The following is a 24,503-nucleotide window of genomic DNA, read 5'->3' on the forward strand; positions in this document are numbered from 1 at the left end:
ACCAAAGTGAGGTTGCACGCTCTGTATATATCAATGTGCCTGATGCCTGAAAAGAGTGATGTGGAGTGCCTTCATTCCTTTATTTTGAATGACTCCAAAGTGCCACTTTTTAAGGCAGATGTCTAGCTTCTGAAAATGCCTACAGGAGCTCAGCCCGCAGGCAGGATGCAGCGGATCTGCTGCTCCCAGGCAGGCGGTGGCTTCAGCTCCTGCTAAATTCCTGCAGGCAGTGCTGAGCAGCCTGGTTTGGCATTCACCGTGCAAGTCCAGAGCCACATGGCTATTGAAGCACCATCACTTCACTTTGCTTCCTCTAAAAACAAAGTAAAAAATTAAACACAGAATTCAACCACATTTCACTATATTTATGTCAGCATCATTGATTCAAAAATGTGGCACACCACCCTTTTGCTGTTATGCTTTTTATGATGATTGGGCACACGTATTTTCAAGGCAAGGCTTTTAAAACAAATTTCTATAGTCTTCCCACTGATTTCCAATACTGGGTAGGGTAAGTCTTGCCATATATACAGCTACTCACTCAGTGAATAAATTACAGAGGAAACAATAAATACATCCCAAATTGACTTGGGGAGACAGAGTTTAAAAAGAAAATAACAGAAGTTGTTCTCTTACAGACAAAACCAACGAGGCGGTGAAGAGTCTCATCATCTGGGGCTATATCTGCAGGAGCTTTCTTCAGCTCCCCCACGGACACATTGCTATCTTTAAAAAAAAGAAACTCTTCTATCCTGACCCTCAGCATTTAAGTCGTGGTTTGGGGACTTGTGAATTTCTTTGCCATGGGTAAGGGATATAGGAAGTTTTGGCCTAGGATAAAGACATAATACAGAAGAGATGAAGATTTATTTGAGCACCCACTAAACCATAAAAGATTTGCAATTCCCTGCTGTAGAGCTCTGTATTCCATTTCCGCCTTGTACTCTATAATTTTGGCTGGGCAGTGCTTTAAGTCTGTATTTGCTATCAAAAAGACAGCAGCTCCCACTGAAGCAACTCTGACCGTGTGCTCAGAATCTTTATGTCTGGAAGCAGACCAGCCTCTGAAGTACCACTATCAGCTGTAGCAGTTCAAACTGGTTGGGTGTTCTTGGAGCTAAAATCCTCCCTCACCCCCCCCCTTTTTTTTAGTTGAAGGTTGTGGGAAATAAGGATATTTTTTCTTAGCTCCCAGAAGGGATAAAAAATTTAGTCTTATAAACTTCCTTGATAAAGAATTTCAAACACCTAGATCACCAAATTTTGTTCGTTACTCCTTCACATTACTGGATGTGGATTCAAGAGCTCCCATGGTTAAATTTTTATGACATAAGGTTCTCATTTGGCACCATTTATATATTTATATTAACACAATCTTGCTATGTGACTGTGTATCCTTGTATTTTGAAGCCTCCAGATGAAATGGAAAAAAACAATTATTCACTCTTTTTATTAGCACTGTAATCAGATTTTCATAGAGTTCCACAATAACAGGAGAAGCTTGAAAAGTAATTAAGAGATTCTCCAACACAGCAGGAGTTTTTGTTAAAGGAGAAAACTAATTCATACTACTTTGCAGAAACAAGAGGAGTTAGGGCTTGAGCCCAAGAGACTCCTAATCTTCAAGAAAAGTAGCTGCTCTGAAAGCCATTGGGAGGAGAGGTCATTCATATACTTTCGTTTTCCTTAAAAAAAAAAAAAAGGAAAAAAAAAGGTCAGCAAATGATTAGGAGCTTATCTAACAATTAAAACATCTGCTTCACCAAGGAAAGCACATCAACTTGCGTTACTTCAATTTAAAGAACACATTTTATTATATAAATTAATTTAGAAATGTAAAAAGTAGTATATTAATTTGTCTGTAAGAAACAGTTGATTAATAGCACACTATGCATATGCATTTGAGAAAGCACCCAACCACATAAATGACAGTTTCCAAATGCACGTTTATTTAGATGTAACCAGGTCTCCCACACCCTACTGGATGTAATGTGGTTGTAATTCACTCCGAACATTTTGGTGTTCCGTTTTGATATTATCATAATGCACTGACATTTCCAAAACTGTGAATCGTCTAAACTACATTTTTTCCCAGATGCAGATATAGATGGTAACGGATGGCAACAAGTAACTCATTTGTAATTCTCTGCTATCTCCCGGTATCTTGTGCTTCCCTTGTTCCTGCTTTCCCTATCTCATCTGCCCTTTTCTGTGGCTAGCTGCCACCTCTCCTACTGCTTCGATTCTGTTAGGCAGACACAGGTTTCATTAATGCTTTTCAGCAGCTGTGCTTGGCTTTAAGCTTTTATCTTCTAACAAAAAGGAATTGTGAAAAACTGCTTTAATAGAAAAAAATAAATTGGTGCAGTCTCTTGCGCTAAATAAGGTAGTGAGATCATTCAGAATGCAGTTTCATTTCTTTAAATGTAATAATTACCTCTTAAAATGTGCATGTGGCTTAATCTTTTTATGGTGTATGATAATGGAGGAGTTTTATATGATTCACTTACAAGTGATGATAAGGATGTACATTGTAGATTATTGCTCTATCACCATATATTTGAAGAGAGCTCCCTTATGGCAGTAAAATAATAATGGGACTGATTGCCTTGTCCTAAAACCCACAGGAAAGTGCTGCTCCACATTATTTTAAGGCATAACAAAGATTTTTTCTCCTGTGTCCTTTATTGCTCTCAGGAGGTGAGGAGATTCACCAGTCCTCTGTTTGTCCAGGTCTCCCAGTCCACACAAGAAGTCTCCTGCCCAAAATTTGTGTGTTGGCTCATACTTTCTCAGCCCTCTCTCCAGGACTGTTGTCATAACTGGAAGCTAACCAGTAGTCCCTTCCTAATTTGGGACCCGACTGCAAGAAGAGGGATGAGGAAGGAATGTGAAACATATGGAAAGATGGAGAAAATTAAAACATAATGTAGGAGGCCAGTGGGAGACCAGTGTGCACCCACTTGCTGCTTTTGTTCCCTCCATCTCTCTCTTATGTCAGTGAGAACTGTTTTTCAGGCACCTGGCATTTCCTACAGGAATGAGCGTGGCTGAGCCAACACCATTAGAGCCATACAGACAGAAATACATAGATTTAAAACAGCTTTTCACCCTCATCAAATGCCATGTCATTTGTAACCTGTACTACCCAAGAAATCTGCATTGTCTGAGTGTGACCAGTTTTAGTGATGTTGAATGTTTTCCCAAAGTTGTTGGCTCTAGGTGTGCTGAGACTGGGGGGAGAATCTCAGATGTATACAAACTATGAGAAAAGTTTGGAAAGTGCATCCCGTAGTTTCAAAATACTCAGTAAAAACTTCCCTCTCCAATGTCAGGTTTGTCAAGCCAAACTAGTGATTTTTGCTTCACCCTTTTTGAATGCTCAGGGATAGTGATTTTTGTTACTATGGCTGCTGGTTACTACTAGGCCTGGTTGGTAGGATTTCGGTCTAAGGTTAAATCACAGTTTGTAGGCAAAAGCCTGTTTCTTCTTTTTTCAACGTCTTTTGTTTAGCTCTGCTTTGCATCTGTTCAATTGATCCCTAATGGCAGAGGTGACATAGGGCTACTCCTCACTACTGGCTGTTTTGCAGTGACACGGAGAAGTTCTGGAAAGAGGCCAGGATTTCATTGATATAATCATATCCCATGGTTTGCAAAAGATTTACCTCTGCTGTAGTTAAGAGCCAGTGTCCATTACTTTGATTTAAGCAGACTTCTATGCAAACACAACAACCCACAAAAAAATCTGTGACAACATGAATTTGCCAGGAGTTCAGAGTGGCTTCTGAGTTGCCAGAGTGTGCTGTAGGTTTCCAAAGTATTCCAACCTCAATGGTTCAGAGGTTTTCGCCTTCCCTACTACCTTCAAACACGTACTATTTTTTCCAGGAAGACCTAGAAACTATGTAATAATGCTTCTTCTACTCTCTTGAAAACTACATGCCAAGCTGAGGGATTTTGTGACATGCTTTATTTCAGTTACTTAAAAAATATACATATTTCTTACACGAAAAAGGTACAGTCAAGCAAAGGACTGATTTTGATGGACTGGTTTTTATTTCCTGCCTATAAATTTATGACATAGCTGAGCGCTGACATAAGTCAATAGCTGGTAACATAGTTATTGAGTATGGAAAGGCACCAGGCAGGGACCATGCCTCTATTACTGCTGGAACAAAACTACGTTGTGCAGAAATGACTACCACATGGGACTGAGATGAGGCTTGGGGGAAAGCTGTCTGTATTTCTGCATCCTACAGAGGTGGCTTGTAGAAACAGGGCAGTAGTCTTTAAAATATCTTGTTGGTTTGTTGTGTTCCCTGACTGTAGCAGACCACTTTCTGCATAGTGAAGTTGTATTGGAATTGAAACTGGCGAATCTTCTTATTCTTTGCCGTTTCTTTGTTTTTGTCCTGCAACTAGTTTATACAGTATCACCGTCATCTGCTGCCCTATCCTTCAGTCTCCCTGGACACATTCGTGGTCTATGTATGAGCAGCAGAGGATGAGGAATTGCACTGTTATAGTCTGCCTGCTGGTGATAAGGGCAGCAAGACCTCGCACAAACTTCCGTTGATGACAGCTGGATGGTAGCTCACTCAGGGGTAATACATGTATCTGAAGCTCACTCCTTTATTTTTCATATAAAAATATTGCAGTTTCATTCATGCTAGCCCTGCAGTTTTTGTATTGACACAGCCGTTTATAGTCAACTTCATATAAAGCCACAGTCAGTGCATCTTTTTTTAAACTCCATCTATTCAGCTTTGCACTGAAACTTAGTTATATTTGGTCAGTGAGGTACTATTAAGAAACCTTAAGAAATCAGGTCAGTGAATGGCAGTGTTCAGAATCCTTAAGAAATCAGATTTCTCCTATTGCTTCAACACTTTAATATTAAACCTTATTATACACATAACGGTGTGGTACATATTAAAAAAATAAGTTTCTGCAGAGTCAAGTAACTTACATAATTATTAGAAGGGCTCTTTGCTAGTTGTACAACCTTAAAAAAAAAAAAAAGACCCCACCCCACAACTGCAGAGTATAATCTCTCTTTTAAATGCTGCAGAGGCCTTTTTGTATTTCTGAGAGATCTGGGAAATCTCACTGTCTCTTTATGAGATATATCTAGGGATAATCTAAAACCAGAGTTAATTAGTGGAATGTTTATCACTCTGATGATAATATTCTTTTTCCACTCACAGACCTTGGTCTGGTAAATCTATTTAAGTGTAATGTGTTAGTATATTCTGTGTCAATTTAGGCATAATCCACCATCTTCTTATGTATGATTTTACTTTCTGCATGTGAGTAGCTTCCTTGACTTAAACAGGAGTAGGTTTAATCAAGCGTGGAAGTGTTTACAAGGTGTAATGAAGATGTAAAAAATTATCACTGTTTTGGCTCTAATGGACACCCAACATTGTCCCTTTTCCACAGCTGTCAACCACATACCTGTTTTTCTTATCACTTTGCTGCAAAAGTTATTTGAGCATACTTGCATTGAATATTTTAGAGTTCCTATGTAAATAAAAGCATGCTTTCAATAATCATCTTAAATTGTTGAACAAACACAAAACTCAATGGACAATCAAAAAGAAAAAAAAAAAAGAATAAAATAATTCAAGCACATTTACCTGAAACTCAACCAATGGACTGGATCCAATGGTGCATAAAAGTTGCAGGAGGACATTTGGGAGGTGGAGAGAGAAGGACTGAGTGGCCTCTGTCCTTGACATCATGCTTCTGAGGATCCTTTCCCCAGAGTGCACCCCTGAGCTTGTCTCAGTGGGCACTGAAGAAGGATGCAGACACTGGTTTCTAGCTAACTCCAGAACTCAGGAAGTGACCTGTCGGTAGCTGAAAGCTGTTTTGCCCCTCTTATTTTGGTTTTAAAAGCCCACAACTTTATTCAGCAGGTTACAGTAATTCCTGGTCAGTCCCTGGTATGGTTCACCATACAGCCAGATAAACCTTTGTGCCAGCACAACTGAGGCACTGCTACAGGAACAAGAAGCAGGCATGGCCTAGGCTGGCATGGCTGCCAAAAGGAAGGGCTTCAGTTACAATACGACACGTTGGGCATCCATACCACGGCCTTACTCCCAGCTGGAGCACCGGTGGCAAGGACGTCCTTCTGCACAGTATGGAGCAGGAGTACCAAGAGGCTCTGTGCTGCTCAGCACCCTTTTCCCAGGAGAAAAACACCTGGAAGGAGGAAAGGCTGCAGGTAAGCCCGCTGGTCGTCACCCTTTCTAGGGTGACTGGCTCGGACCTGCCACAGTGCTCATCCCACACATACTCTTCTCCCCAGGGGCTGTTGACAGGATCCCGAGAGCACTTTGTTAATGCACTATTGAGATTCATGGCGCACTTCACATTTCGCAAAGTTAATGATCCAGACTGTCTGCAGATGCAGGCAGACACCGCTGCTCAGGCCTACAGTGCTGATGAGCTATTTACAAAAAATCATCTTTTATCTAAAATGACTAAATACATAGAAGTTTTATGAAAATTGACCTTTCTGTTGGGTAAGTTTCAGGAAACAGTTTTTCACTTAATGACTGCTTTGAATCCAGGCCAAATTGGTAAGTCTGTAAGTCCAGACTGAGCAAATAATTTTGAACAAATTATTTATTCAGTGAAGATAGCTGCTTTTCCTCACTAGTACATAGTTCATGGACAGGCTGTGAAACTCTTTAACCTATTTGTAATTCAAAGTTATTCATACATTTCCTCACATAATAATTCTTGGTCTAAAACTATTTATGAAAAGATTATCAGTGCCTGCCATGAAGAGACATGAAGGAATGGAAATTATGTCTGGATCAGAATCAGCTTGGAAATTTAGATGGATGGTCTCTAACATGAAGAAACTCTTCACTGTTCAGTGAATGTGGCTGCTTTTCCTCAAATCATTTATTTGACACACCAGTTTTTCTGGTGTTTGACCAGCTCCATAATTCATAGGGAATTTCCCTCCCCCTTGCCTATCATTTTCCCAGCTTTGCTGAAAGCCTTGCAGCCAGACAGTTATTCTGAATGAAATGTATTTATGGTTTCATATCAGTTCCTAGTAAATAGGTACACCGGTGATGAAATCACAAGTATTACCTTAGGGCCATCTTTGCAAAGAGCAGAAAAGGACATGGACGCTTGCCTGCTCACTTTGTACTCAATTGGCCCCTCTGGTATACGTTGCAGTTAACAGACATTAGTAAAGCAGCACGAACTTTCTGCTGTGAAGGGCAACACCTGTACCTGCTGTGCTGTCAGAACAAAGCCATCACACAGTACCTTTTAGCATCCCTTAACTGCTCACAAAGAGAAAGCAGGGGAGGGAAACCCACTGGTTCCATCCCTAATTCCCTCCTGCATCTGGGCAGAGCTCCTTTGGACATTGCTCACTGAATCCTTTGACTCTTTTGCACGGAGGCTGGAGCTACCTGGGGTTTCTGCCTGGTGCCCCATCCGGGACATTTATTTAAACCCTTGACTCCCTTTCCACCAGTGCTAACATAATCCCTTTAGTTAACCCTTTAGTTAACCCCAAACCTAAAAGACCTACTCCTTTCAACTCTATTGTCTTTTCTGCCTTCCCTCTCCACTATTCCCCTGCTGCAGCCCTTACCTTGTTCTTTTACCTGCTCCGCTTTCTTCTTTTCTGCTCCTCATGATTGATTTCTTTTCTCTTTAGCCTTTCCTATTTCAGGGAGGAGGTTGCCTCTCCTGGCCCCAAGCAGTGCTCTTTCAAAGTCTGGCTTATTCTACCCTCCCTTTCTTATTCTTTATTTTACATTACAGCAGAGCCTCCAGCTGGTATTGATAATCACTGAAAAGAGAGTTCCTACCCAAAGTGCTTAGAATGTAGGCGCATTAATTCCACAGGTTAAACAGAGGGATCCCTTTTATGTACATACATTGTTTAAAAACAGTAATTAAAAATATTAAGAATCTAATTTGGTAGCATTAAGGTTATAAGTACTAATAGAAATGCTCATTTGTATGGCCATTTTAAAGATTCTTACTTGCCTATAGGTTATTTTTATTCTGGCTCTGCAAGATTTTTTAAACTATCTTCATGGTTACAGAGTGGTAATAAAGTCAGTTATCCTGGATCTTATCTTTCTTTTAAAATATTTTATTCTTTTTGCACTCAGTTCTGCTTTCTTGGTTTTGGTAGCCCTCTGCAAAATAGAATAAATATTTTCATTTGGTTCTGCAGGTGGTGAAAGACATAAAACATTAGAATGGTCCTTTAAAACAGCTGTAAACTAAAATGATGCTTGTAAACTGAAATACTGCAGTTTTGTTCACCCTGAATTTTAAAATAGTTTCATGAGGTAATTGAGCCTTAAAGGATCTGGATTTTTTTAAACTATATTATGTTATTATGCAGTTGCCACAGGGGAAGCATATGTTAGCTGCCAAAAATCTAAAACTGGATTCTTGGATGTTAAACAGATAAGATTAAGTCATAGTCTTCAGCTCCACTAGAAGCAAGCACAACATTCATCTGGAGCATGTGACAGCTACGTCCTGGAAAACTGTTTCTAGACAGACATTCTTGGCTGCTTGCATAGGCTAAAATAGGCAGTTCACATTCATTCGATCTTCTGAGTTTTAAGCACCTCTGTAGAACTATTCAGTTGAATATTTTTCCAATTTTCCTGAAGTGTGGTATTGCTTCTTTAGGGAGACTTGTAAATTAAGCCTTTCACTTAAGACTCGTATACTCTTGGATTTCTGTTATTCTTACTGGCCACTGAACACATACTGTGACATTTGATTTTTAAGACTGACTTTTTCTTAATTGTATTAGCAGGTTTGAGTCTGTGTTGGATTACAGGTATCAATTTGCGCACATTCTGTATTACATTTTATTGTGCCCTAAAACATGACAGGCACTACACTGAACAAAAAGAAAGATAAAATCACTTCCCTGAAGAATTTACCATCTAACTTTAGATTAGAAGGAGAGCAATAAACAGCAGGAGAAGATGGCGTGAGGAACTACCTCACACATTACAGCAGTAAGATCAAGCTGTTAAGCTGTTGGGGCTTGTAAACACCTCGATCACTTAACTAAATGGTTTATTTAAAATAATTATGATCAGTGAGCCAGTAATTGTAGGCACCACTGAAATGAATTTAAAGGAGGGATTTGAATCAAAAGTTCAAATTCAGTGAACTAGAATCAGCACTGCATCTCATGAACAGGGCAGAATGGCACAGGGAAGCTTGCAGTAGAGGTAGGAAAGTGGGACATCAAGACTGATGTCAATGGTAAGTGCAGAGAGCAAACCTGTATACATAGAAAGTACGTGGTTATGCAGGGTATTGAAGATGTGAGTGGAAAGTCTAAATCTAATGTGATGGGTAAAGGAGACCTAGTGGACTGGTTTAAAATGGTCCTCAATGACTGAAGTGTTTCAGCTGACTTAGCAAGGTCAGCATCAGTGTGTTTGAGAGAGCATGGTCCCATTGCCAGGTGTACCAAACTGACAAGAGGCATTTAGCTTTCTGTGTTAAAGCAGCCCAGCTTTGGATGAGTGTTTGACTACTGGAGCAGAATGAAAACTTGGAAGAAGATTACTCTGTAAGCACTACAGCAGTTTTCTTACATAGTCCCAAGTCACCCAACCCTCATCACTACCACAGACAATCTCTGTCCCCATCAAGTTGCACCAGGGGAGGTTTATATTGGATATCAAGAAGAATTTATTCATGGAAATGGTGGTTAGGTATTGGAAAAGGCTGCCCAGGGAAGTGGAGGTGTAGCCATCCCTGGAGGGATTTAGGAGATATGTGGATGTGGTCCTTAAGGACATGGTTTAGTGTTAGGTGGATAGTTGCACTTGATCATAAGGGTCTTTTCCGCCTAAATGATTTTGTGATTCTATGGCTCCACAGTGGAGCCACCCTGAGTTTCCTTCCTACAGTGTCTATCCTGAAATGCCTACTGGAGCAGTGGCCAAGTGCTGCCTTCTAGGTTAGACACGGCTTGGTGGCTTTAGTTCAGTTCATACCATTTCGATAAACATTGCAGCAAGTGCCGTGTTTGCTTGGCAGTGAGGACAAAGACTGCCTGACAATAACTTCCTTAAGATAATCTGACTTCCCCAGTGAATTTTTCTTATAAATATAAGGCCCAGAACTGCACCTGGAAATTTTTGCTGTTGCTGTCTACAGTCTGTTACGATACCAATATGAAAAATCAAACAGCACTAAAATGCAAAATTGCAGTTGCCCTGTCTAAGACTCAGTTCAAATCCATGTGTTTAACTAATGTTAAAGAAACTTGGACATCCCAGATGATCCAGTATTTGTGTGATTTCAAATCCCCAGGCCTCTATACCTTCCTCTTTGATGGTCTCAAATGGTTAGCATCTAGATTTTATGTTGCTGAATCTTGCATGTTGTCAGGCAGCACCACGTCGATTAAATTGCACTCAGGAGAGAGTTAACCACAAAGCCGTAAGTATTCTTGACAGGTCATTCTTGCTTGAGCCTGGTTTCTTATGTATAAAGATTAAAAATCTTGTCACAGATGGTAAAGAATGAAGTACATGCAAAACAATGGAGCATCAATAACTCATAAAAAGCACTTAACAGAAGTGGCAGAATTTGAATGAGCTGGGGTATACATTAAACAAAATAAGACTAGTAATAATGTTGAAGAGAGAGTACTGTAAAATAATTTCTCTAAGTGTTGAATGCAGGTAGTAATTGACAGTGATTGTTCATTTCAGTGATGAATGAGTGTAAGAATTTTATTTTTATTCAGCACTGTATCGAACCCAGGCAAATGAGAATAACTCCTTTGCATTTTGCTTCATTTGCTTTCCTGAATATTCTACATTAATGATATTTGAAATTAACGGGTTCCCATTCTCTGCTCTGCTGGGTCTGGTTTTGCTCTGCTCCCCTTTAAAAGGAAACCATCCTAAAATGGGCAGATGTAGCCATTGGCACCCACCAGACTCTTTAGTTAGATGGTGAGAGCTACTTTATTCCCTTATCCTGGTTGCCAGGATCTTGGCTTCAGAAAAAAAAGGCATGACCAAAATACCTTTGCATGAGAGCTTGTTCCTGCCTGCTGGCCTGCTATTGGCAGGTGGGACAAATTACAACAGCATTCTCAAGCAATGAAGAGGCTGACATGCAAAGCTACTTACCCAGAAGCCCAGCTTGGTAGCCAGGTTTCCCTGAGTAGAGAGGAGAAACAGCTCCATACTTTTTACCTATCTGCTGCCCCTCCAGATTTCCATCAGATGAAGAGAAACCTTAAAGATGGTAGCCATGTGGGCTCCATATATTTTCTTCCACAAGTGCTTCTGATTCTGAACTCGTCAAAGCAAGGCAGCCCTGCTGATTGAAATGCAGCCCATGCTAGAGTTATGTGCTGGCTAATAAATGGCAGTAGTTTAATCAGACTTAACAATGTTATCCTATTCCATAACTCACATGCAAAGGGCAAAGAACACAGCATTTTATTGACAGTTCTTGGAAGTTTATGCTTTCAAAATGTAGTTTTCGACAGCTGGGTTTGGCTCAGTTGCCAACACTGAGAAGAACACTAGAGACCACAAGTGGCTTGAAACGGTGATGTATTAATTTAATTTATTATTATTTTTTTTTGGTATAACTTTCAGTCCATAAACACCTTTGTTTTTATGGAATACTTCTAAGAGACCTATAAAAGCTGACTAAGCAAGCGTTGTGTCTGTAGACTTCCATTCATTACACAGAGCTGTACACCTCCACAGAAAATAAATTATGGACCACAAAATTGAAAATCATTGGCCTACAGCTTCCTGGATAATCTTAATATTTGAGAGACAGGACTGTCTCCCAAGACACATGTAGAAATTCATATAAATACAACGAGAAAAGTGTTCTTTCCATAACTGAGTAATCTAAACTACTCCTTGGGCTTCCCTGTGGGTTTCCTATCCAAATACCAACTCAGCCTGTTCATGATTACCCTGTGAGAGCTGCGTTCACAACCTGCAGTGGTAAGGCTGCAGAACATGGTAAAAAGGAGCGTAGAAAAACTGGGACTGCTCTATGACATTATTATTATTATTATTTTATACATTATTAAATTGCTGCAGTCTGAGCGAAGGTGCTCAGAAGGCTATGTTTTTCCTGTTCTTTTTAAGTTGTCAAAGGATTTGAGTTACAAACACTGGGAGGAACAAAGTATGCTGCGGAAAACTTACCACTAGACAGTCTTGCTGCACTTAGGACAGGCCACCCCTCAGGCAGATTTGTGTAATCTACACAACGTGTAATTTCCATAGGTGTGAACACCTTGTAGGGCAGGATTCAGATGAAGATTTACACTGCTGGAGACCAGTGAGGCTGCTTCTTCTAGGGACAGGTTCTGGAGCTGCTTTGTGTACTCAACGTTTCCGGAGGACAGAGGAACCGTTTTAAACTCTGTTTAGCCTGAAGTTTAGAGTAACAGAGGGTGCTGACTAGTCCCAGATGGTCTCGGCTTTTTGTGGCTGTAGGCAGGACACTGGTTTCAGGAAGTATGTGTGGGCTAATGCAGGAATGCAGGATGTGAAAGGGCACAAAGTGCACCAGCCCCTCTGAGCTTGCAGGCCCGGCAAGGAAGGGGATATACCACAGGCCCTTAAGGGGGATTTGCAAGCCCTCCCTAGGAAGATGTTTGATTTTTGTGTCATCCTTGGCATTAGCATAACCCAGGCCAGTGCTGCTGTTTGTGGTGGGGTTGCTGTTTCACTGCTGCTGACTCTTCCCACTCTGCACCTCTGGCATTTACAACTGCAGCAGCAGCCCAGGCAGCACAGTCTGTGGGGCTCAGGAGCAAATGAGCAGCTGCTGGTGCTGCAGAGGAGGCTGAAGAGGACAGAACCACCAGCAAGGAGCTGCTGCTGCCCACTGATGAGTGGGTGCCTGAGAAGTGGGTTCCTCATCCCTGCTGCCAGCCCAGCAGGCAGGGAAACACGGCCTGCCTGCCCCAGCCATGCATTGGGGCAACCTGAGTGCTAGACACAGCCCAGCTGGAACAGAGCCAGCTTGCACAGCCTAAGTGGTGGTTTGAAGCTATAATTAAGGCCAAGTAAACATCTGAAGCCATAGGGTGGAATCAATGCTTTGCATGAGCCATTTCAATAACTGGTCGAATTTGACTTTTGCTTTTGGCCAAGCTTTTAGAAGGTGCTTGTTAGATCAAGCTAGCTAAAATGATCTCATATTATCCTTAAAATCCACATCCAAATAAGTCGTTAGTGAAGTTTAAGGTTAGGAAAGAGTTTTTTAACTGTGAAGGAATAGAACTGCTCCAGTTCCTACTTCAAAGAAACGGGTTGAAGTCAGAAAAGCAGTAAATTTTGTGCCCCCTAAAGAAAAAATTGTCACGTTCCACATTTTATCTGAGGATGGCTATCTGGGACAGGCACATCTGACCTAAAGGTGTGTGGGAAGAGGGGATTTGCAAACATAAATGAGTCACATTCATTAACTGTTTTCATTCTGCTAACTAAGAAAGAAACTGAAGCTAACCTACCGGTCGCTATTTCTGCCCCACTCCAACTGCTGTGCTTGCACACTTGGAATTTTAACAAGTGACAGGATTCAGAAGGATTGGCTGCATAAGTTTGAGCAGGTGCTAGAAAAAAAGTGGGCCAACAACGTATTTTGGTTCATGTCTGCATTGATATGCAAATAAACCACAGCTAGTAATTAAATACATGTGTTGTTTCACACTGAGCCAGGTAAATCCAGTTTGGAAAAAAAGAGTCTGATGGTATATTAGATTGCTTATAGGAATAAAGTAGCTGCTTTGTACTCTCATTTTCACACTGGTAATTAGCATAAAAATTCCAGCTCTTTTCTGTTTTGGATTATGGTTGAATTCTGCTATTTATTATTATTTTTTTTTAACAAAATTTAAAGTTTCTGTGCTTCTGACTGCTGACTTTTTATTCTGTTCTTTGCATAGGATAGCTGTCCAAGGCCTTCTGCTTTTATTGTCCATGATGAATTTGACTCAGGTTTAAATATATTTTGCATATTTCCTTACCCTGTAACTGCAATTGGTTTCAGTGAGACTTACCGTCATCTGCTGCCATGCTCTAGTGCATCTGACCAGTTACAATTGCAGGGTAAAATAGCAGTTTGTGGGATTTTTATGTGTGTCTACAGTTTTTATGTTGCAATTGTATAATACTCTAATTGTACCTCTGATATTTTAATGCTTACTCCCTTAAGTGGGTCTTGAAAAGATCCACTGAAGTCCTATTCCTTAGTAAATTATCTGGAACGGATAAGCAAGTAGAGCACACTTATGGTCCCTCTTTTGTTTTCCTGCTTATGCTAAATCCACTTCTTTTTTTTTCTCGGCCAGCTGTCTGAGACATAATTATCCAGAATTGTGACTATCAGTATCCTTAGACTTAGGTGAAGCTTTTATGTGGAGATCAAATGCCTTATATTTCGCAGAAAAGCTTAGACTAAAGTACAGAAGAGCTCACTGAGAAGCTTTGAGTTACCGTCTCTGCTCCCTTGCAGGTGGGGTGATGCTCTCCCAGCTGCAGAGGACCCTCCTGGCGCTGTACCTTTTCACTATTTTTCAAAAAATTTTCTTGTTGTTATGGTTACCAACCACCAACCACTCACTCTTACCACAGCCCTTGTTTCAATCACAGCTTTGAACAACCTTATCTCTGCTCCCGTGCCTGCTTCCACATGCGTTTTCCTTCATCTTTGATGGTTTACTACACTCCTTTTCCTCAACTTCCCAGTCTCTTCTGTTTCTAGTAGGACAAGTTCGGATCTTGTGCACACCACAATTTTCTCCTCCTCCTCCAGACCTCCATGGGCACCTGTCCCTGATACTGCCATCATCCCTAGTGCAGTACCCACCACACTGTTCTCCCTCTTTCTCTTGTGGCCTAACGCTTCCAAAACATTTGCAGCCTTCCACCCTCTCTTCACGTTTCCCACACTCTGGCTCTCTGGTCCCTTTCTTGTATGATACATGTATATGTATATCTATACACATATGTATATATATAAATGGTTTTGATGTGGTAGTTGGTCTCTTGGGGGATTCTGTGCTCCCTGTGGCCTATTTAGCTTACTTCCCAGGCGGGATAAAATTAACGGAGACACAATACAGGGTGGGTCATGTAGCTAAATCAAGCCTGGGGCTGCAGGCTCAAATAATGGGGATTCAGGGTAGGAGGCCTCAGAATTAACTCATTTTGTGTGAAGGTTTAAAGGAGCAGGATGGCTCTAGGAGCTGTTATATCCAAATGAATGCTTTACTGCCGGATAAAGGATCTAGTGATTTACGGTTGGAGTGTGAAGGACAATCCTGTCAGCAGAAGCTCAACCAGAGAAGCTTATAAAACCTACACTCAGTGTCGCTTGGCTTCAGCTGGAATATTTGTGTTTCTCTAAGTGATGTCTTCTCCTTGAAGTTTCTTCTCTTCTTTCACTTTAATTTGTTTTGTCCCTCAATTTAAAGGAATGTTTCATTGTAAAGTGGTAACTACTTGCCCTTACAAATGTGTCTATTTCTAAATGAATTACATTATTTAATTAGCAATTATTCTGTAAATAATTGAACTGAGTCACACATAAATTTCAAAGACTATGGTGCTATTCTACTTAATGTTAATTAATATGACTAATCTAATAGATAAGAAAATATGAATAATGAAGTCAGTCTTTCTACCACATCATCCACGACACTTTTATGGCCTTGGTTATCTGGAGAAGTAAAACGACAAGCTCTTCTTCTCAGTCAAAAGAATCTCTGACTGTTTTTTCCCTGGATCCATATTTTAAGCTTTCCAGGACATGCGGATCCACAGTTGCATTGTGCTACTGAGAGCAATTAGTTTCGCTTAGCTTTCCTTTTATTTGAGAGAAACTAGACTATAATTCTGTGGTTTGTTAATGAACTTCTAAGTATTATTTCAATCACGCTTGTACAAGCAATGGTTTTATTTATTTCATTTATTTATTTATTTATTTAAGTGAGAAAGAAACGCTAGTTTCTGAAAGTTTTTGTTTCACATCAACTTCTAAAATTCTGCTTGCTTAAAAGGAATGCCAGTGTTTAAAAGCTTGCTCATCATTGCTTTCTAGTAATCTTGGCATGTATACCAGGTATAAATCTCAAATGCTGATTAAATCTCAAAGAGAACGGGAGGGATCCAGAATTAGTTGTTTGCAGGATGTCATACCTTATAAACACCAGGGGAGAAATAAATTAACACATCTGAAGATGGATTGTGGTAAAGGTCTAGAATACATAAATAATTCTTTAATGATGTGACATCTACATTTCCTGTATCAAACTATATTAGCTGAATCATTAATGGAATATTAGGTGAACCAATACAGATAGCAACAAGCTGTTGCCCTGGTGAGGCAGGAACAATGTATAGAGCAATGGGTCAGGCAAGAATAAAAAATGTAAAGGTCTGTTTGCTTTCCAGTAGCAGACCTTGAAAGCCCTGGAAAAGGGCCACCAAGCCTGCTTCAAAGGACAGCCTCTGTAACAGCACCCCAGACCTGGGAGAAAGCTTTGTTAACAGCTGATCTTGACAATTTTTACTACTCTGTCAGAGACTGTCTCTACTCATACCTGGAAACTCATGACTGAAAACAGACCTTGCTCTCTGTGAATGGGCAGTTCAGCATATTGCTTCTCCTGGGTACCGGGGTGAGGGTCCACCACTGTGCCTATGGTCTCTCTGCTTCACAAGGTAAGTACTAAGTACTCCTTGGGCAGAGCTTACAAGATTATCAAAGTTGACAAGGCTGATGTTTTGATGACTAAAAAAGAACAAAAACCACTCCCCAAAACAAGCCACTCCCCAGTACTAAACCCCATCTCATTGATATAGGTCATGGTGTATCAGGGAAGGCTTTCTCATGGTCTGGTACTCTCCCAGAGCCACTGAAGGCTGCTGACTCAAGTTTGATCTTCTGGCTATATTTGGAGTAGGCTGGCACTTGAAGGAGAGCTAGACCTTCATTGCCTAGTCTTTGAAATAAAGAGTCCATGAAACCAAAGCAGTGGCATTAGAAAATCCTCTTTCAAAGCTCCCCAGGGCTACTTATATCTCTGCTCCAACATTTCATTTTAAACAGCTGTAAATCTTCTCAAAGGAGGCAATAGGTCATTGTGTCTTTTTAGGTTAGCCTTCAGACCAGATAAAGGGTTGTGTGCTGAGACATTTTACCTGAAAGAACAACATCAGCTCAGTCACTTCTTCAGGTGAGACTGCGAAAGAACAGCTAGACACTAAACATTCATTAACACACCTAAGTTGTTTATAGCCTCCATCCTTGCTCAGCAGGTTTCCAGTGTTTCAGGTCTGATATGAGTCCACAGATGGCCTGAAAATGGCCTCAGGCATGTCTGGGAAAAACTTTTCCAGACATATTTCTGGAATGAATGCAACAAATATTTGTATCAGTCATCCCCAAAACCTCTGAACTCCACTGATTCTGGGTGGAAGAAGTGTAGCCCCCAGGTTCTTCTGTGAGTACTTTATGGAGCTCCTACTTATCCTTGATTATCTTCATCCATCCGGGCCAACAAATCCCTTCCCTTTTCTTCACAGTCTGACAAGTTTGAAGAGTTTATAGAGTTCTAGGTTAGCATTATGAACACTGGTTGTGGCAGATAGCCTGGTTACTCTGCAAGAAAGGGGAGAGGGAGGGATTGAGAGATATAACCAGTAGGCAGAGCATAATGGCCACTCACAGAGCCTGCAACCGCATTGAGAACCATCTGCTCACTTTTCTCCATAGTACCAAACACATGCAACAGGCGGGGAAGGGGAAGAGAGAGGAGCACCAGTTCATACAGCAGGCTGTGCTTGCCTGGCATTAGGCCTGGCACTGAGTTACCTGGTAGCTGGGCAAGATTAGGTCACCTGCCAACATGTTATTGAGTCAACATGTTCTTGGCTTTTAATGTGAAAGTTGAGGTTAGGTAAATAGGTTAGTGAGGGAAAACTGTCTCTGAAAACTGAGTGCTTGATGGAAGAAGGTGTGGGTGCCCTGAAACAGTTTTCCACCAGTCCTGTTGGCCCTAGAGAAGTCCCGATTATGACCGTGGTTGCACATTTTGCCCTTTTGCTGTGGGAGAGAAATACTGGAAGATGCCACCTTGTCAAGTGGTAGATGTGCTGCCTCTGTGGGGTTTACTGGCAGAGCTGGGTTTCCTGGCACAATGTTGGTCCGACCATGCCACAGGGCACACAGCGAGGAGCGAGATTTTCCTGTTCGGCTGGCCCCACAGCTGTTTTGGTCCTCCCTGATGGTTTTGAGAGAGGGTGCTGAGGGGAGTAGGGGGGTGTCCCAAGCACCCTGAGCCATGGGCACAGCTGTATTGCCAAAAGTGAAGGTTGTCCAGACAAGCACTCGCTGCTGTGTGGAGTGGGCACATGCTGTGAAGTGAGGAAAACAGAGGTGAGGTTTCAAGTAAGAAGTGGGATTTTAATTCAGAACAAATGCAGAAGACCACACTATGTGTGGTATGTTCAGTACAGCTTTGAGGCTTAGCTGTCTTGTTTTTAATTATATTCTAATATGATAGCATGCCACATTATTCATGTTCTTAATAATGGTTGGTATTGTTTAAGGAGATGCAAGCAGAGAGACCCTGGGGATATACAAAGCTCAGACTTTTAAAAGTAGTAAGATTCAACTATTTCAAGTGTTTGTTTCATTTAAAGTGCTCTGTCTTCACCTGCAGCACACCCGGTACCTTATGGCCCAGGCCAAGAGGGATTTAAATAGGACCGCAGGAATTATGAACAGGATTCTTAGCTCAAAATCAGGCATCCAGCTCTGACATGTTCAATGTAGGCTGCCACAAGATGTTTTACACAATGTTTCTGGATCATCATTAAGCAAAAAACTTGTTTGAGTGTTACTCCCTTTGAATAAAAATGACTTACCCCTGGCAGGTTTGATACGACTACTTTACAAATCAACCAAGGGAATGACAGGCACATTAATGTGAGAAATATATATGGAGTTAGAACACAATACTCTTAGCGGCATTTGGTGAGGAAATTTTTTTCTGCAAATTGACTTTAAAAAACAAAAACAAAAGCAAAACACCCTTATTTAAATTCACTATCAATAATAATGAATTCCTGGAGGTGCTGGTGTCCTCCTCCAAGCTGCGTGCCCTGGTGAGCAGGGCCTGCGCTGTGGTGCTGCAGGATGGGGATAGCCTCGAGTACCATATACAGCAGCAGTATGGAAAATAATCCTAAAAAGGATTATATTGTGCCAGGATTTAAAAAAGAAGAGAAAAAGAGAAAGGATCGGAAGAAAATCAGGAAACAATTAAATGGGCTAAATGATTACAGAAGGAAATGTTCAAAAGGAGATGGAGATGACCGGATGAAAAAAAAGAACAAAACAAAACAAAAACACATACTGGTGGGAGAGGACATCCAGTAAACTGGAAAAAGAAACAGGGGGTGAAGGGAGAAAGCTATTAGTGTGTATATCCAGTGATAGCACATAACACATTTTCATACCTCATTGCTCTATCTGACCTCTTTTCAATGACTGCATACAAAAGCCTTGCCCTGTTAAGATATGCACAATCCAGGATCAATATTGCACTCACAGCTACAGCCAAATCCTGTTTGCCATACTTTCCTGAATACTACCATTGTTTAAGTAGAATTTGGCTGCAATACGTTATTTATTTTTATGGGTCGCTGATTCCCCTTGAATGAGGAGACTGAACATCAAGGAAAGAGGATTGGGAGAATCTCTGTGGGAATTAGCAAATAATCAACAGCTTGAGCTCCTGTATAGTAAGGCTTGGTTTTCAGGTACACCTTAAACTGTAACTCCATGTCTGCATGTAATGATTCCAAGCATAGCTGTTTCTTCACAGGACTGCTTCACATCTGCTTTACAATGGCAGATGCAGATTGGGAAAACAGTGAGTATAATGTAGATCTAATTTTCAAAAATAAGGATTTTTTCTCAGATTGCGAGTTATCATAGCTCCAGGATCTAATTTCCTGAAAATCACAAGAATTCACCCTACTCAAAGTACAGATCCAAGTACAATGATTGTTTCATTTACATGAAACAGTTTAAAAACAATAAAATAACTTACCCCCAAACTTAGATCTAGTAGAAGTACAATATTTCTTCCCAACTCTGGATTTTAGTTTGGCTATCCGGAAAGTGGTCTCACAGAATAGTACTGCCAGATGATACCAATTATCTGTTCTTATTTCCCCGTTTAATTTCAACACTGAAGGACCTGATTGTACCCTTAAAGAATTTATATCTAAGATGACTTAATTTTGTAATGTAGACTTGCATGTACTTTTTTTTTTTTTTAAATGCATATGAAGATGAGCCTGTGTTTTAAAGTTTTGCATGAAATAGTATGCAAGTTATTTCATCTACTAGTAATGGAAAGTATTAGAATGCCATGATAGTCACATGTGAAACTTCAGCTATGTGTATTGGTATGGTGCTTACACAGGACTTCAGAATTCTTTTTAGCCCCTTGCAATGTGTTTTGGAAGAGTGGAAGAGCATATATATTCCAGTAAGCCCAGCATGAACTCAGAGAAGAAAGAAACTGGGGATGAATCACAGTTTATGTTATAAATATATGACTGTTAATGACACAACTGACAAATTTCAGATCTCAGTCTTATGCTGAATGAAGAGTGAGCGTTGCTGAGTAGACCACTTTTGTGTCTGCTTAGGCAACGTAAAGAAGAGTTGCAATATGACCATGGTCTTGGCTTGAGACAGGTGGGTTCTCCAGTATTGTGAAAATTGATCCATTTTGCCAGACGGGAGGATCTAATTCTCTGGCATCATCTTTTGGAACCAGATCCAGCTTATTCTGCAGATAATGTGTATTTATTTCCTCTTTGGCTTTTAAGAAAATAGGACTGGTTCTTTGGCATGTGATGGAGACAACACTGCATTCTGGAGGCCCTTGTGATTGAAAAGTGGTGTGAGGTGCTCAAAAAGAAATCCTTTGGTTGTTGTTGTTCTGATTTCAGCTAAGAAAGCCTCTGTAATTCTATTAAAGGAGTAGGAATTGCAGATTGAAAACATGTGCAGATTAAAGGGGAACTGAAGGGAAAAAACACCTTTGATTCACATACAATTATTATTGTTAAAATACCAGACATTTATATTATGTAATACATCTACAGTATTTTAGTAAATAGCATTTCATGTGGAGACTGGGAATGCCCTCCACATGATATATTTCCAGCCATAACTGAATGATTAATGAAATCAGAGTCTGGGTATTTAACTATGTATAAAAATCATAATGTGCCAGCCTGTGCCTTGGGATAATGGAGGCAGACTTGTCCTGACAGTGATCCAAAGGGATTTAATTTCCCAGATATTTAATCCAGACCATTTTGTGCCTTAGTCTGCACACCATTACAGTTCAACACAACATTATATAGCAAAGACATTAACTTCTTAGAAGGTACATCATATGTGATATGTTTTTCATTCACGAGAGCCACAGGACGGAGCCAAAATGCCATGTTGTAGAGTTTGGCTGTCATGATCAATTTGTAAAATGAAATAAGTATCTACTTTATTTCTTGTAAATCAAAATCAGCAGTGAAACATATTTATTGCCATAGGGACCATATTTAAAATTCCAGAAGCTGCTCAGCTGATTAATTTGATCTGGGAAGTTTATAGATCTCTTGAATAGTAAATATCATCTTAGTAACAAAACATATAACTTTGATAGAGAAATAGGATATAAAAACCTCCAACAAATTAGGTTTCTGAGAGATTATCAAAGTCATATCAGATAGAAGCTGAATGAGATGAGGATCTTACACTGAAAATAACAGTACTATCTATAGCTCCTCACTGTGACTGTCTACCTAGGTAAGGACTCTAAATAGCACATAATTATAATGTATAAGTGTTTCTCTAAATTATTATTCTGTGTAGCATTTAAAAGTTAATGTATTCATGCACTTTTACAACACATTCCCAGATTCAGTGTAGGCCTCGGAAGCACGAGAAGACACTCCTAGTCTCTGTACAAATTGAATAGCATATTAAAAATAACTCATTTAATATGCTTCTAACAATATAAAAAAGCTGTTCTTTATTTTAAAATATGTTTTCTGATAAAGTAGCTCAATAATGTGCAATTTCATTCTAGTAAAGTTTTATGAGAATAGACATTTTCTGTTTTAAATTATATTATTCAAGATAGCTGGCTGAAGCCTCTAGTGGGAGCTGGGGGAGAGGGGGAAACAGGCTGCTGACTGTTACCAGCTCAGCAAAGCTATGGAGAAGGCTAACAGCAATATATCTAGGAAACATAGCCCCCTCCAAAAGAGAAATGAGTTTACCAAACCGTCAACTCATGTCTCTATAGCTCGTGATTTGCTTGCTGCTATTTCCCAATTTCCCACTGGGAAAGACATACATCCCAAATTCTTTGATTTGTGTGACTCTTTTTTTTTTTTTTTAATGTCTTAATGAGATGTGAAAAAATGGAAATAGATCCCAACTTCCCCTCCTTAAAAAAATACACCTCCTCCTTTGCCAAATATCTACCACAACTCATTCTTTTCCCCTTCATGACCTCAGTCATTTCCCACCGAGGTGAGAAGCTTGAGTCTAGGGCACATCTCCTTTCTCCACAAGCTTCAAAGGACTAGCACAAGCAGATTTATCTAAGTTTTTCCTTGAAAATAAAAGGAAAAATAAATAAATAAAATCAAGGGATTTCACAGCCAATTCTCATTCCCCCTTTAGTGGTAACTGAGTTTGGTTTTATCCTCCCCTCATCCACCTGAAGGTGGAATGAAGGCTGGAAGGCTGGGCTCCAATTTCACCACACCACTCAAGTGGCATCTTTTTTGTGGCAAGAGTGTCACAGCCTGATCCCAATGAAATCAAAGTAATTCACGTCTGAGAACAGTAAGGCAAGGTAAGAAAATGACCATTATTTGTAGGTGAGCTTTTTGTAGATATGTTAAAGGAGCACCCTGTGTTATGAGTACTATGCTTCTTTGAGAACTTGGCCTTCTGTGTAAACTGAAATTGTTTTGCTATTTTTTCACTGAAGTTAATTGAAGGTCAAAATAAATGATTATTCTGGCCTTTCCTAGCTTTATTAATATGTGACTGTGTATGTGTGCATGCATATGCACTTTTTAAGCCAAGAGAAGACCTCAAGCTATCAGTGAGATTTATTTACAATTCATACTGAGCCTTGCTCTTTCCCTTGCTCCAGCTGTACACCGCTAGCAAATAAGGAAGTATTTTCAGCTGTCGTTCATGAAATAGTCAGGACCTGCAGCCACCCACGGATGCTGCAGTTAGAGCTCTGTACACTGGCTTGCTTTGGGCATAACAACGCGTGGGCACAACAGGGGTGAATGGCCGTGGCGTATTTAAAAGAAGTAACAACACTCTCAAATTTTGCTTGGTATCATGGGATGACGGTATGACTAGCGTGTAAATGTTTTGGGTTTGTGTTCTGTATATCAGATCTTTACATTTCAGGTAGTTTACTGCCGGTAGGTGCAGGTGCCATTTTGTGAAAGAGGGTTTGATGCTGTATGTTACAAAGTTGACACAAAAGGGTTTACTGTTTCCCTCCCTCTAATCTTGTTTCCCCTTAATCCAAAATAAATTATTTGGGATGCAAGTGTAAATTTGCTGTTTGCATACACAAGTGCGTGCATGCACTATCATGTTATTATTTAAGCACAGGGCAGCCCATGCCAGGAAATGTGATAATTGCCGGGTGTGACACATTAACCTCCTCTGGTGAGAAATGGCTGAGAACCAGTTCAGCTGCTGGCTAAAGTCAACTCACAGCCCTGGTAGCTATGGATGCTATGTTACTGGCTGCAGAAGAAAAAAATCTGTTATAATTTCCAAGGTGTAGGATACAAAAGTTGGGTGAGCTGATTTGTTCTGTGCAATTATTTAAGAAATTTAGATAGTATTGCTGTTATTTTTTACTGGAATTGCTGGGTGGAGCTAGTGGCATGTAGTTAGCCCTCCTAGATTTTCCCTTTTACACAGAGCACATGCTTTATTGTGTCTGTGGGTTCCCAAACACTTGCAGTATTTTGTCAAGTGAAGATATGTTTATTGTCATGCTGATGATGGATAAATACTAACACAACCATTTCCCCCCAAACTTTCAGGCAATAAGAGGATATTCAATTTAATAAGTATGAACAGAGTATTCTTAAAGCATCTAGATTCCTTTCCAGAACTTTGTTTCTTTGTATATATTTTTGGGACTTTATGCACATACAGTAATGTTGGAAGGGATCTAGGTAAAGTGATAAATCTGGCGGTGTTCCATGTGGCTACGTGTCCCACAGTCCAGGACTGTTGGCTGAATTAATCTGTCATCCAAATGACTAAATATCTCTGTGTTGCAAGAAATTCAACTAAGCAACTTTTGCCCTAAAAAGCAG

The 24,503-nt window shown here is 40.2% G+C and overlaps 1 long non-coding RNA gene across 11 annotated transcripts in view; it reads left to right on the forward strand.

The window, feature by feature from the left end:
* LOC310894663 overlaps positions 1-24,503 on the forward strand; it is a 138,613-nt gene that overhangs the window by 19,890 nt on the left and 94,220 nt on the right. For 2 of the 11 annotated variants that reach the window (XR_014580073.1, XR_014580074.1), the window contains exon 1: positions 23,582-23,973. The exons of 4 other annotated variants lie outside the window; for them this stretch is intronic. This is a non-coding gene — a long non-coding RNA (uncharacterized lncRNA). Of the gene's footprint in view, positions 1-21,768; positions 22,994-23,033; positions 23,511-23,574; positions 23,974-24,503 lie in introns of those variants that run through there. 5 more of the 11 variants (XR_014580068.1, XR_014580069.1, XR_014580070.1 and 2 more) reach the window with 5 other exon arrangements.

The sequence above is a fragment of the Anser anser genome (genome assembly GCF_964211835.1).
Source record: "Anser anser genome assembly, chromosome: 2".
In the NCBI taxonomy this organism is placed as follows: domain Eukaryota; kingdom Metazoa; phylum Chordata; class Aves; order Anseriformes; family Anatidae; genus Anser; species Anser anser.